Below are 15,926 nucleotides of genomic sequence, written 5' to 3'. Positions count from 1 at the left end.
GTGCTGGGGATGGCTCCTTGGCCTCTGCCCCAGGCGCTAGAGTGGCTCTGGTCGCAACAGAGCAACGCCCCGGAGGGGCATAGCATCGCCCCTGGTGGGCAGAGCGTCGCCCCCTGGTGGTGCCAGGTGGATCCTGGTCGGGCGCATGTGGGAGTCTGTCTGACTGTCTCTCCTCGTTTCCAGCTTCAGAAAAATCAAAAAAAAAAAAAAAAAAAAGAGACTTAAATAAATATTAAAACTAATGTGGAACCTGTCTTCTACTTTTATAAAAACACTTGACATTGGATTTAAGGTCCACCTGAATTATCCAGGATAATTTTATCTTGTAAACTTTAACTTAATTACACCTCAAAGACCCCTTGTCCAAAAAAGTTTACATTCACAGGTTTGGAGGTGTTGATGTATCTTTTGGAATATAATTCAGTCCACTACAGATATCAATAACTCCTCCATTTTATAATAACCATACCCAATTTGTTTCTTTAAGTGCATTTGATCAGGCTTTCCAACACTAACAATGTTTATGTAAGTCAGCACTGGCCAATCACCTGACTCCACCCATTGGCCACAGTGACTGGTGTGGCTTAAACCAGTATCCATTTAAGGCTAAATTTCTCTGTCATAAACAGCAAAAGTAGCTAATCTCTGAAAGGATTTTAAAAAGTTTTAAAAAGTCAATCACATATTCTCAGTGTACAAGCCTAGTTCCAAAACTCATTGCTGGTTTAAATAAACAACTATGTATAGCCAATGTTATTTTTCTGAAAAAAATTTTAAAGTTATATAACAGACATGCTCAATTTTTACTTATTATTATGATTAACATACTAAATATACATAGCTGGACTTTTATATAGAAATGAATGTTATCATGGTTATAAAAATTGCAAATTGTTTTTTGCTTTAGGAGATAGTCTGTGTTATTTAATTTTAAAATAAATACATTTAGTGATTTTAATACAAGAACAACCTTAGAAAAATAGAGTTTGTACAAAAGGAAAATATTGAACTAAATATCAGTACTGTAAAATGATCTCTGGTATATGATTCAGCTAAAACCATGGCATTTAACTTCAGTTTAGAATTTTTATAAATACAATAAAAAATATAACAGAGCAATAGATTACATAATAAGCAGTAAAACAAAATAAGTCCATTTGCCTTTAAGGTGTTTAGGTGCCTTATAGGTTGAATCTCATTGAAATCAAGGGGGGGGGGGAATCCCAGTCTAGGTACATGAAAAATGAGCCTATCAGAATATTTATTAGAATTAAAATAAATATGAAGCCTTAGGAAATGTCATTGGATGAAATAACACTAACTGCCTGTGGTATAGAGCCTGTTTCACTCTGAATACATATTTAGTAAGTTTCTCTCATCATTTCAAGAGAAGTTAGGAAGAAATGTAAAATATGAAAAAATCTGGGCAGCATACACACTTTCACATCTCTCATCAAGGAAAGTTAACTGTCATTGCTGTGGGAGCATGGATTAATGGGTAACTTACTGTAGCCTGACATTCCCATCTATCTTCAACTGTCCTGCAAGCGTGAGACATGGGGAATGGAAGATTGCTTAGAAATGATGCAACTCACTCATGCCACGAAGAACATCTTATCCATACAGTGTTTGACTAAAGCCCCAGGGCTTTTTTGGGATACAAACTGGGAGAAAAATTAAATAAACTGGAGAAGGACACAGTGGAAGGCATGAACATGATAGACCATATTTGCTTTTGTGAAATTTCCTTGGTGTTTACATTTGGATATTAAGTAATTTACTTGAGTCATGCTGACATTTGCCACCTCACCCCTTTGGTATGTTTTCAAGAGAAAAAATGATTTCAAAGAATAAAATCTAGAATTGAAGAGTAGTTCATTTTTAAAGTTTTATTATTTCTTTATTTTCTGGTGAATCTAGTTAGTGTTGAATAATAGGTTGAAAGTATTTTGTTTATATTTGATGCTCAGTGTTTCATCTGTTTTTGAAGATACAGAAAGGTTTTGTTTTCAGTTGTTTTTTAATTTTTTTTGAAATAGCATGAAGTGAGTTTCCTGGGCAACAGGATCTTGAAGCAGACACTGAGCTGGTGGGGAAAATAAAGACTTGAGCTCATACTGCAGCGCTGTACTTTTTAGTTGTAGAAGGGCTCTGAGCTCCTGATCTTCCTTAAACATTTTAGAATTGAAAGGGCCACAGATTTCTGTGACACAGAAACACTTAGGGTACAAATGCATTCAATACTGCTTTTGCTAGATTGAGTCATTCCCAGAAAGATTCTTGATGCAATCAGTTAATTCCACAAAGGTTCATTTCAGTGAGCCTGTGTTTATTATATATACTAGGCACGGTGGGATCAATAGAACAACAACAAAAAGTGCAGAACAGAATGGACTGGGTTTTGAGAAGCCAAGACTGCTTGGAGTTATGGAATTTGGGCACAAGCCAGAGACTTGAGGTGATCTTCTTCAGCATATTTATCTTATAGATGAGGCAATTGAATTTGATAGATATCAAATACATGTTCAACATCACATGATAGATGTGCTAACACAAGAAAGTTTTTAAATTTCATCAATACTCTTCACCTTATTCCATAGATAACAGAGTAATAATCAGAGTGGAGGTGAGGGGAGGAAGAGGAGAGTTATAAAAGCATAAATTAAACATACACAGCCTAGGAAAGAATTCTTGGAATGGAGGACTATGTATCAAGAGGATGTATGACATGAATTGGCCAGGAAGAATTGGAATGTAATTCACAGCATGTGATATTCATTGCTTTAGTACAGCAATGGAGACAAAAATGATATATTTAGGAAACAGTAAAGAGATCTGTCAACTACAGCAAGGTTTTAACCTATGTACAGGAGATGGGTTGATAGTGGAGAGGAAGTAAGTCAAATTGTACTCAAAAGTCTTTGAAAAGTAATTGACAAACAACTTAATAATATAATTTAATAAATTATAATTAAAATAAATGACATTAAGAGCTCAAACTAGTAAAATTTACTTTTTGGAAATAAATTAAATGTATGAATATTTTTAGGTGAACACTATTAAATTTAAGTTAGGACTAAATGTATAATGATTTTTTTATAAATATGCTGCCTGTTATGTACACACAATGTTTACTTTGTATTTTAAAACTTTATTGTAAATCATAAGTCAAACATTATCTTGTGCTTATACAAATTCTGTCAGCCAATTTACCACTAGTTGGACTGCAAGTTGGCATGTTTATGCCTACTATGTAGCACTAACACAATTAAAATGTTTATAAGAAAACATAAAATGTTTTGACATTTAAAAACTTTCTGGACAATTATATACAAAAGTAATACTTTTTTTTTCTTTCCACTCAGACTGCATTCTCTCCCTCTTACTCTCCTAAAGGAAGAGAAGAACGATCATCAATGGCAAAAGGCAGTTGTGCAAGCAACACCAAGAGCCGGCTTCACGCTCAGGAGAGACAACTGCAACTCCTCCTCATGTTTTCAGGTACTCTACACGATCAGAGAAACTTCTCTAGTAACAAACTATAGGAATGATTCCTGAAAGTATAGTCTTAATAATACTTATTTTTATTGACAATCTTGGTGATTTCAATATGATCATAGAATCTTGGAAAAAATAAAAAATTATTGTTTGTGGTATTAGGGATACTTTAAACAAAAAGAGCTTATAAATAAAAATAATTTAAAGTGACAATATATGTGTGAGTACTCATTAATTTCATGTTAAAAATAAACTAAGATTAAAGGGTTTAAAGTTAGATAGCATCCCAAATTCAGGGGTTGTGTGGGTTTTTTAAACAAAGAATATATATATATATATATATATATATATATATATATATATATATATATTTGGAGAAGAAATTATCTTATAGGTAATTCTCTAAATTCAAGCTAGAGCAGAACATAATTTATTTTTCCTAGGTTATGTATCATAACGGTTACACTGAAGAAATTCTTAATAAGTTACTTGTAAATATTCAATTTTATTTGTTTATTCATTCATATTACCCAATATTTGGAGGTGCCCCTAAAAGGCAGAAGTAAAGCTAAAATTATTCTGAATAAATCTAATTTTACAACAAAAAGCTATGGGATTTGTTTTCACTAAAATTCTCATTAAATAAATTATCTTTTCATTTTTAAATTTTTAACTGAATTATTGGGGATGACACTGTTTTACAAAATCATATAGGTTTCGAGTGTACAATTTAATATAACACCATCTGCATACCCCCTCGTGTGCCCTCTGCCCCAAGCACAGTCTCTTTCTGCCCCCTTTCTGCCCTCTTGGCCACCTCCACCTATCCCTACCCCATTTTCCCTCTGGTTATTGCCACACTGTTCCTGTGTTTATGTGTTATGTATAAATGTGTTTTTGTTTTTTTTTACCAATCCCTTCATTTTTTTCTTTACAGTACTTTAGATTTTACTGAAAATCCCCAAATTAGATTTTCCCCTTTTAAAGGTAATTAAAAGGAATTTCTCCCATATTTTTCTTTAATTAAGAATTATTAAAGTACAGCTTTTTGTAATGCTAAACTTAATACAAAATCAATACTGGATATAAATATACAAAGGAATGTTTAAGATCATGGAAAAGAGATCTATACTTTCTGTAGAGGGAAATAGAAAGTAATCCCCTACGTGGTTTATACAAAGTTTTCCCTGAAAAGAAATGAGCAATATGCAATTTGGAAGTCATTTTGATCTTTTTTATTTATAATTATATATATATATATATATATATATATATGTTTAAAATTTTTTGAAACTGTAAGAAAGACATTGATGATGGACAGAAAGTCACACACTTTCTGAGCATACAAGAAATTTCTATACTGTCATTAGAAACCAAGTGCTGAAAGAGTGTGGAAAAGCAGGCAGAAAATAGCTTTTCAAATAAAAAATCTTTATGTGATAATTGTTGCTTCCTTCTATAAGTTATATTTGACGATACAGTGCCATATTTGATCTTAAAAAGCAAAGTCAAAATGTACATTTGGTATTTTCATTACAGTAATGTTCTTTATTGATTATTAATTTAACTGTTATCTGGAAAACCAAAGTACATGGTGGAGTCAATGATTATCATCCAAATCAATAAACATTTCCTTCAGAATGTTCCCTTTCCCTTCTTAACCACAGAAATGTCCTTTCTCTCCAGGACTCTAACCTCTCCTTTAACTCTTTTAATTTCTTTGTATGAAATACATTACCATCTTCTCCCTTCTCCTGTCTTTATCTTGTTTTGCTTTTCATCAATGTGAAGGTCACATTCATTCCTTTACAAAGCATTTTAGTCTGGACATGAGTGGCTAACTCCTTTGAAAAATATTCCCAGTAACATTTCTTCACACAGCCTATGGCTGAGACAGACACCCAGAACTGTGCATTTCCCTCCCCCATATTTATAATGCTAGTGTACAATTCTCCTTTTGTGACCTAGCTTTTACACATAGCTTTTTGAAAGGGCATACATTTTATGTTTTTTCCCAGATATATTTCCCCAGACATTTATAGAAATTTATTTGATATCACATAGGAAATACCTAAGGTAATGTTTGTTCAATATTTTATGCAGTTGGCTTTCATTCTTATACGTGTTCATAAATAGGTAATGAGAAGAAAGAATCCATGCTTTTAATATTTGCATTTATATTTTATACATATATATATATAGAAAAAAATAGAATTTGCTAGATCTTATCTCTAAATAAAGCCCAAAGCAAAAAAGTAGGGTTTTTTTTAGATCGTTGAAAAAAAAATGTCATTCAATAACAGGTTTGTTATTTGTGTGGCATTCTTTCAAATGGGAAACTTATGAGAGCATAAATATTAAGGAAGCAAGGAAATAGAACTTCAATCCCTGATGGACTGTATGAGCATGATGACACAGCAAGGTTACTTTTGCCCAAATAGATGGAAAAAGGAACCCTTCAGATTCAAATTGTTGATTGAGCCATCTCCTGCTTCTCTCTAATGTGCTTTGAGACAAAGTCTTGAGACTTTATCATAATTATTATGAGATGCTCTGAGAATATGGAGATGGAATGAGCAGGTGGAATTACTCATCTATTAAGATGGATGATGCTGTCCATCCGGTCCAAGGATTTCCATTAGGTCCATATTTCTCCTGAAGAAATTGAATGTTGCACATGCAATCAGGGATAAAAGCACCAAGTAGGAGGCCTTAGAGTGGCATACACATTTCACGTGCCACTTGCATCTTCATTACTCACACCGTTTTTTATATACCACAACTTAAAATAAATAGAATCAGCAGTTCGCTCAACGGACATCTTGTGCCCTTCATAAGATACATACATCCAAATTTACTTAGAAATGTCCTCAAAAGAAAATTTAAGAAAAATTTGTGTGCAGGTGATATTTGGACTGGGAGGATTTCTGACATGATAACTAAGATATAGTATGTCAATGTGATGCAGCTAATACTAGTTTATGTAAGTATTTTGCAACATAGTGAAATCTTTTACTATATATTTTTACTTTACTATGAAATTTTAATTTTCAAGTCATCATGGGGTATATTTTCCAGTTTGTTTGAAAAGTTATATCCCACACCTATTTATTTCTAAAAATATTTTATTAAATAATAAATTGTGACAGGAGAACAGAGATATAATTATAATATATTCATGTTGACAATGTAATGGTGCCTTTTTTTATTAGTGACAGGTTATGAAAAGTTCTTATTGTTGACTGTAGCTATTGTTAATGGCTGCGAAGTCTTATTCTACTAAAGAAGCAGAAGTATAAAGACAAATACATGAGCTATCACTGGGACATTTTAAAAATGTCTCATTTTATCATTGGCATCAAATGCAGTGTTTTTAGGTTGAGTACAAAAGTAGCCCAATATCAATATGCTACAGAATCAGCATAAGGGCCTGAAATCATTCTCTTTGTGGAGACACGTATGATATCTATAAAAAAAGAGTTTGCATGTGGTAACCGCAGAATCAATGCAATGCATAAAAATTGAGTTTAAATAACATTATAGAGAAAGAAAATCATTATAAACTTGGCTAATCTGTGCTGTCAGCATTCATATTTTTTTAGAGATAAAGAAAGAATCCCAAATCCATCCCTGGTTTAAGAATTAGTTTGAGATCTGATATTTTTTAAAAGTCACCATCTATTAAGGAGGTTGAAGTTTAGCTATTTCTTCTTTATAATATACCTTTAAATTTTCTTTTAAATGAGCTGAGAAATATTTTTCACTTAGAAGGCACACAGTTCTATTTACAAGCACATTATTTAACAAACTATATATATATATATATATATATATATATATACCCAATTTCTTAGATTTTTAAAATTTAATATCCAGGAACTTTTAAGTCAACCAAGTTGCTATATCAAAAAATTCAATACTTTTGTAGTTTAAAAACTATATATATTTAACTTCTACTTAGCTCTAGTCTCTCAAGACAAATGCATTTCTACCAAAAATGATTACTTATTTATTTATTATAATTTGAATAATTGACAATATAAAATTTCTCTAATTTCTATTTTAAATTATGAAATATATAAAATAAATATTATTTTCCCTTTCCAAAAATATACAAGGACAAGAGTTTCAGTTTTCAGAGACATTTACTTTCTTGTTTTCTCTTTTTAATAAATAAGATGTTTCTATAATAATAAAGATAAGGAGTTTCATTGTTCAGTATTTCTGATATCTTCTGTTTTACAAGTGATTTCATGTGAATTACCTACTCTTTTAACATTAATATTAATAATTTTGTTATCCATGCTTTTAAAAACTTGTTTCGTTGTTTTTCTCTTATGAGTGTTCTAAGTACATTATAAAATTTTTCTAACTCTAGATAATTTCATTAAGTAAGAAAATGCTGCAGGAATGGCTGATCTCATTATATATGACTGTTTCAATATTATTTCCACCTAAATGAATGTTTATTGCAATATATGTAAATTCCTTAGCTTATGGGTTCATTGTCTTAATTAATACTTGCTGTTATGATAATCATACTAGTTAAATATGTTTTTATTAAATTTTCAAAATTCATATTAGGCCCTGGCCAGTTGGCTCAGTGGTAGATCGTTGGCCCGGCGTGCAGGAGTCCGGGGTTCGATTCCTGGCCAGGGCACACAGGAGAAGCGCCCATCTGCTTCTCCACCCCTCCCCCTCTCCTTCCTCTCTGTCTCTCTCTTCCCCTCCCACAGCCGAGACTCCATTGGAGCAAAGATGGCCCGGGTACTGAGGATGGCTCTGTGGCCTCTGCCTCAGGCGCTAGGATGGCTGTGGATGCAACAGAGCAATGCCCCAGAGGGGCAGAGCATTGCCCCCTGGTGGGCATGCTGGGGGGGGGATCCCAGTTGGGTGCATGTGGGAGTCTGTCTGACTGCATCCCTGTTTCCAGCTTCGGAAAAATGAAAAAAAAATTCATATTGACTCAGGATATTTGCAATAAATATATGTTGTCAGTATTGTAATTAAGGAACACATTTTATCTATGTCAATATCTACAAAAAGCTAATTCATTATGTATAATTTTTTGGATAAAATAAGTAAATATGTAAAGCAGAAATATGGCAGACATAGAAAGATGCACATGTCCAATTAGAATAATATTTTCTTATTTAGAAAGCTTATTTTTTGGCTGAATAATTTAAAATTCTACTTGTCTCTCCAAACTTTATAAAAACTGAACTTGAGTATCAAAAAAACACAAACAAAAACTGAACATGACTATCAATGCAGCATAATAATATAATGATTAAATGTAAAAATTGTTTTTATGATACGCTTTACCATAATCATACTGTAATGATTCCTTATTAATTTTTACTTTCCCTTTAGATAAATAAGATACTGTATTATAGAATGAAATATAGACCTAACCTGCAAAGTAGTTGTCTTCTTTCTCAGAATTTAGTCATTTGAGTAAATTACTAAGATATGAGTTTTTCCCATTGTGTAGGAAATCACCTTCATGTGGTGACCAACTCCAACCAGTGTACCACCTAAATTATGGCAGTTATTGGAAGAGAAATCTCATGCACATAATGAATATGCTCAAATAACAAGAGTTATTAAACAAATTTCAAATGGAGTAGAAAATGAAGTAATTGAGATGGGTATGCCAAGAATTTTAGGATAGGGCACAAATTAGAAAGATAGACCACACTACTAAATGTGAGTTACAGAATTCAGCCTCTCTCGAATGATGTTTATGTTAGGGCTAGCGTTAAGGCTTAAACAAGAGGACCCAAAGGGATAAAGGGACCAAAAGACAATACTCTTTAACTAAATATAATTTAACAGCCTTTTGACAGCATTCCAAAATTACTAGAATGGTGTATCAGGAGATGGGCAGCAGCAGTAGCACAATTTGCTTAGATTTCTTTTATTCTTATCTTTTTTTCCTCTTTTTTACTTAAAGATGGGAAGGTGGACAGACTCCTGCATGTGCCCCTGACCGAGATCCACCCAGCAAGCCCCGTACAGGGCAATGCTCTGCCCACCTTGGCCGCTGCTCCTGTGCTCAACAACTGAACTATTTCAAGACCTGAGGCGAGGCCATGGAGCCATCCTTAACACCAGGGGCCAATTCACTCGAATCAAGCCATTGCTGTGGGAGAGAAAGAGAGGGGTGGGGGGAAGGGTGGAGAAGCAGATGGTTGCTTCTCCTGTGTGCCCTGACAAGGAATCCAACCCAGGACTTGCTAATGCCAGGCCAATTCTCTACTGCTGAAGCACTGGCCAGGGCCAGTTTGCTTAGATTTCAGTAAGTTATTTGATTGAATGTTTCTTACTATACTTTTCACCAAAAAGAAAAATATTGACTAGATCATTGGTTTCAACCTTTTTACACTTGGGGACTGGTGTAAATAGGAGAATTATTTCAGGGACCGCTAAAGCAGTCCTGAAATAATCACCCTGAGCATAAGTAAATTTCACTAAGATCATTGGGTCTATAATCTACAACAGGGTGGTTAATTTTTTATGGATCAACAAGAAATTTTTAGCCAACCAGCACTAGTCTACGGAATGGCAGTTGAAGAACACTGGACAAAATTACTTTGGTTTATTTGTAATACAGAATGCCTGCTCACAAAAAAGAAAACATTGAAAAAGAACAATCTTTTGAATTTGTTAAAATTCATCAATTTTATTAAATGACTTGAATAGTACAGAGAATGCATATCATCTTTGCAGATGCAATAGGCTAAATTACAACACAATATTCTTAGTTGTTCATTATGTTAGAAAAAAAGACTTTGACAGTTGTGATTTATTGTAGAGACAAATCCAAGAACTAGTGTTCTTCAAGTTACTGCAGTGGACAAGAAGTAAAAGTAGATGCCGTGAGATTGTCTTTAAAACTGGTTTTGCTTTTCCTTCTCTCTGACAATTTCTTTTTTTTAACTCTTGTATGTAGACAATTTATTTATTGTGATTATTGATACAGACATATCAGTTCTTTTATTAATGTCAACCAACTTTATAATTATCTTTATTTTTAATTTTTTAAATTGGATTTATTGGGGTGACATTGGTTAATAAAATTATACTGGTTTCAGGTGTATAATTCTATAAAACAACATCTGTACATTACACTATCTTCACTACCCCAAGTCAAGTCTCCTTTCATCACAGTTTATTTCCCCTTTTCCCTCTTCTACCTCCCAAAGCTCCTTTCTCTCTTGTAATTACCAGACTGTCTGTAACTATGACTTTTTTTTCTTTGCTTAATCTTTTCCCTTTTTGCACCCAGCTCCCAAGTCCCTTCCCCTCTGACAGCTGTCATTTTGTTCTCTGTATTTGGGTGTCTGTTTTTATTTTGTTTGTTAGATTATTATGTTCATTATATTTCATATATAAGTGAAATCAGACCCAGTTAATTCCTCTTCTGGGAATATATCCAAAGAAACCAGAAACACTAATTTGAAAGAATATATGCACCCTTATGTTCATTGCAGTGTTATTCCCAATAGCTAAGATTTAGAAGCAGCCCAAGTACCCATTAACAGATGAGTGGATAAAAAAGCTGGGGTACATTTACCCAATGAAATACTACTCAGCTGTAAGAAAAGAAGGAAATGTTATCATTTGTGATGGCATGGATAGACCTGGAGAGTATTATGCTAAGTTAAATAAGCCAGTCAGTGACGGACATGTATGATTTTTTTTAATGTAATGCATTTGCTCATTGTTTATTTTGTTTTCTCCTGTTTCTCTGTATTTCTGGTTTTAATTATCTATGTTATATAATTTTGTCCAATCTCCTTTTTTTATCAGATCATTCACTCTCTTTTAAAAACATATTTAGCCTGACCAGCCAGTTGTGCAGTGGATAGAGCGTCGGACTGGGTCGTGGAGGACCTGGGTTTGAATCCCCAAAGTTGCCAGCTTGAGCGCGGGCTCATCTGGTTTGAGCAAAGCCCACCAGCTTGGACCCAAGGTCACTGGCTCAAGCAAGGGGTTACTTGGTCTGCTGAAGGCCTGCGGTCAAGGCACATATGAGAAAGCAATCAATGAACAACTAAGGTGTCGCACTGTGGAACGAAAAACTAATGATTGATGCTCCTCATCTCTCTTCATTCCTATCTGTCTATCCCTATCTAACCCTCTCCTGACTCTCTCTCTGTCTTTGTAAAAAATAATAATAAAAATAAAAATAAAAACATATTTAGCGGTATCTCTGAAGTTTACAACATACTTTTTAAAAAAAATTTAAGTGAAAGGCTGGGAGATAGACAGACTTCCATAGGCGCTCCTACTGGGATCCACACTTCAAGCCCCCTACTGGGCCATGCTCTGCCCATCTGGGACTGCTGCTCTGTTGCTCAGCAAATGAGTTATTTTTAGCAATTGAGGCATAGCCATCCTTAGCAGCTGGGGCCACCTCACTTGAACCATTCAAGTCCTGGCTTTTGGAGGGGGGAGAGAGAGGAGAGAGAGAGTGATAGATATATATAGAGAGAGAAGCGGAGAGAGGTGGAAAAGCAGATGGTCGCTTCTCTTGTGTGCTCTGACTGGGATTCAAACCTAGGATTTTCACACACTGGGCCGATGCTCTACCACTGAGCCAACTAGCTAGGGCTACACATACATTTTTAAATAATCTGAGTCTGCTTTAAATAAAATTATTCTGCTTCATCTATAGTACATGTACTTTATGATAGTATAACTCAGTTCTTTATTACATTGGTATTATTCATTCCCTTATTCACCAGCTATAACAGATACATTGTCATTATATTTGCGTTGTAGAAGGAGTTATTTTTAAGTCCATTTCAAAGAGAAAAGTAAAAATTTTATTTTAACTTCATTCAATTCTTATCCTAAACTCTTCTGTTTTTGGTTTTGGTTTTTTTTTTGCAGATGCAAGTTTCTAATCTATAATATTTTCTTCAACCTGAAGAAACTTCCTTGAACATTTCTTGCAGAGCAGGTCTCCTCTAACAATGAATTCTCTCAATTTTCGTTTGAGAAAGTCTTTGTTCTTCTTCTCTTTTGAAGGATACTTTCACTAGATATAGAATTCTAAATTGATGGGTTTTTATTCTTCTTTTTAGTACTGTGAATATTTTTCTTTACTCATTTTTGCTTACTTGGCTGGCTTCTAAGGAGAAACCCATTGTATTTATTATTATTGTTCCTCTACAGGTAATTATTATATTTTCTCTCTATTTTCTTTAAAATCTCTTTGTCTTTGAGTTTCTGTAGTATGAATATGATATACCTAGGTATAGATTTTGGTATTATTCCTATTTGGTATTCTCTATAATTTCTGGATCTTAAATTTGATGTTAGTCATTGCATTTGAAAGGTTCTTGGCCATTATAAATCTCAGTATTTCTTCACTCCATTATCTTTTTTTCTTCTAGTATTCTAATTACATATTAATTATAAATTTATTTTAATATGGGAAGTTTTTATTGGCTTATTTTGAAAGTTTCTGGTTCTTTCTTCAGCTATGCTGTGAGTACTGATGATTCAAAAAAATTCTTTGTTTCATTACTGTGTTTCTTATCTTTAGCGTTTCCTTTTCTGTCCCAAGAATTTCTTTTTCTCTGCTTATATTACCCATTTATCATGTTGTCTACCATTTTTATTAGAATACTTAATACATTAATCATCATAATTTTAAATTCTTTATCCAATACTTTCAACATCTGAGACATATCTAAATTGCATTTTGATTGTTACTTTGTCTTTTTCAGATTGGTAGGTATATAAGTATATATAAACATTTGTATTTACATCTTTTAGCATGTCTTGAAATTTTCTGTGGAAAGTCAGCCCTGTTGTTTGTGATAATAAATACTGAAGAAAATAGGCATTTTTCCTGAGGATTCATGTTAATGTGGCTAGAAGTTGGGCTGTGTCCATTGTTTTCTGTTGTTCAATACCAGTTGTTTCAAATTCTAATACGATCTTTGTTTATGCCTGTTCTCTAGGATCTGAGGCTTTCTGCGTACTGATTATCAGAGAGAGTATGTATGTTACAGCTCTTTCACCTGTAATCCACTATTAATCTAGAGCCGTGATGGCGAACCTTTTTATAAAAACCACCCACTTTTTCAGTGCTGTTCAAACTGGTCCAGCTTTCATGGTGGGCCAATCGCAGTGCCGTTTGGTTGCTCCGCTACCGCCCACCATAAAAGCTGAATCGCCCGCTAGTGGGCTGGAGGGACCAGGTTGACCAGCACTGCAAAAGTGGTCGGTTTTTATATTATAAAAAGGTTCGCCATCATGGACTACAGCCTTATTGGGTGTGATAGACAGGAAACATTTTAAAATCTTCTGATTAAGTCTTGGTCTTTTAGTTTGCTTATATCTTAAGATTCTGGCTTTTACAAATGTTTGTTTCTCTTCCAGTGGTATAACATTTTCCGCTTATCCTGTAATTAGCTGTGGCATTCCCTTTTTTTTTCCTATAAAACCTTGCTCCTTCTTGACTGTGTGTTTTATTTCTTAATATCCCTCTTACTTGATAGAAGAAGGCTGGAGGTGGCAGAAGTAGAGAAAATTTACCGTCTAGCTGAGGTAAAATTTCAAAATTGTGCTTAGGTGAAGTTTTATACCATGTAGGGTAAGCCTTTGTTATGGTTTTACAACATAGATACTGTCTTTCCCTTGGCAGATTCAGAAGGAATCTTTCTGGAAAAACGGGTGAGTTCTTCAGGTAAAGAAAGGCTGTGACCCCAAGATTTTCTTACTGTCAGACTAGTTCACACTCAGCCCCCAGCAATTTGTCAAAATTACCATTTAAGTGTTCCTAGCAATTTATATCTTTAAGGACTTCTGCTCCAAGTAAGCAGATCAAGGTTACTGTGTCTCTCGACAAAGAGTATTGATTATTTTGGAGTGAAATCATGAGAAATAAGATTGACTTGTGAATTGCTTGTTGCAGCCAAAGTGCCTTTCACTAAATTAAACACCCCTTAAGTGCTGGAAATACCCATTATTCATCTTTATATCACCCAAAACACTACATACTGAGTCTCAAATTTAATAAGCTTTCAATATATATTTGATTGATTTGCTTAATCAAGTCAGTCATTGAAGATAACCAAGATTTCTGTTTGCAGGGAACTAGTAGTGTTCACAGAGGCAAGCCTAAATAATGCTAATATCATCTTGTCATAGTACCTTATTGCTTATGGAACTCTTTCACACCCCTTAAATTGGCTTATTCTTGCAATCTTAGTATGAGGAAAGGACAGGATTTTTACTTTCAGTTAATCAAGAAATTAGGCTGGAATTTTTTTATTAAAGTAAAAATTGAGTATTATTAAATTTTGCTAACAATAAACTGCACACTTTAACACATCTATTAGTTAGAAGAATTAATGATAAAGAAAACAAAATAATTTCCACTAAACCTAACCCTTGACACACATATGCAAATATTTAAATAATATATGATTAATCACAAGTGGCTTAAATAATATTATTTTATTTCCATGATTAACTATTATTTTATACATTTTAAAAGTGAGACTACAACTAAAACTAATATTGCCTAGTGATACATATAAGTTCTGAAGCAATCTCTTGCAATCAAATTTTTCTTTCTTTCTTTTCTTTCTTTCTTTCTTTCTTTCTTTCTTTCTTTCTTTCTTTCTTTCTTTCTTTCTTTCTTTCTTTCTTTCCTTTCTTTCTTTCTTTCTTTCTTTCTTTCTTTCTTTCTTTCTTTCTTTCTTTCTTTCTTTCTTTCTTTCTTTTTGTTCTTTCTTTTTGTTCTTTCTTTCTCTTTTTCCTTTTTATTGAGGTTATTCAGTTTTCAGTTGCACAATTCAAAAACACATCTTTTGTACACTGTATTGTGTGTTTACCACACCAAGTCAAGTCTCTGTGCATCACCATTTATCCCGCTATACCTTCCTCTACCTTCCCTATCACCTTCCCTTTTGTAATCACCACACTGCTGTCCATGTGCACGAGTGTTTTTTTCTTTTTTGCTCAATCTTCCCTCCCAACCCATGGCTCCTGACAGTTGTCAGCCTGCTCTCTATCTATGAGTCTGTCTCTGTATTACTTGTTTACTTTCTTCATTATATTCCACATGTGAATGAAATCATATGGCACATTTTAAAGTAAGAAGCTTAACTGAACTCTTACTAAGGATAAACTAAAACATGTGGTACAACCTCACTTTCTGTCTAGAGGATTTCAACATTTTACTCTAAATACTGGATTTTTAGAACAGATCAGCAGCTGTAATTACAGGAAGTATTATATAATTAAGGGCATATTCATGTGAACTTTAAATATTTTATACAAATTTTAAGATGCTACTTATTTTCTTTTAAATTCTCATTGATCATTTTGAGTAATCTCCACTATACACTATACTAAATGCTAAAAAGTATTTTGTTATAGGACTCAAAGCAAAAACACAT

At 33.5% G+C, this 15,926-nt stretch overlaps 1 non-coding gene across 1 annotated transcript; it reads right to left on the bottom strand.

The window, feature by feature from the left end:
* Positions 1-3,358: 3,358 nt before the first annotated feature.
* Positions 3,359-3,570, bottom strand: LOC136404560 (small nucleolar RNA U3). The gene has a single exon (XR_010751303.1). It is a non-coding gene; the product is annotated as a small nucleolar RNA U3 (small nucleolar RNA).
* Between the last annotated feature and the right edge of the window lie 12,356 nt (positions 3,571-15,926).

The sequence above is a fragment of the Saccopteryx leptura genome, chromosome 4 (assembly GCF_036850995.1).
Source record: "Saccopteryx leptura isolate mSacLep1 chromosome 4, mSacLep1_pri_phased_curated, whole genome shotgun sequence".
NCBI classification, from domain to species: Eukaryota; Metazoa; Chordata; class Mammalia; order Chiroptera; family Emballonuridae; genus Saccopteryx; species Saccopteryx leptura.
Note: the sequence above shows the minus strand (reverse complement) of the source record. Positions and strands in the feature narration are given on the sequence as shown.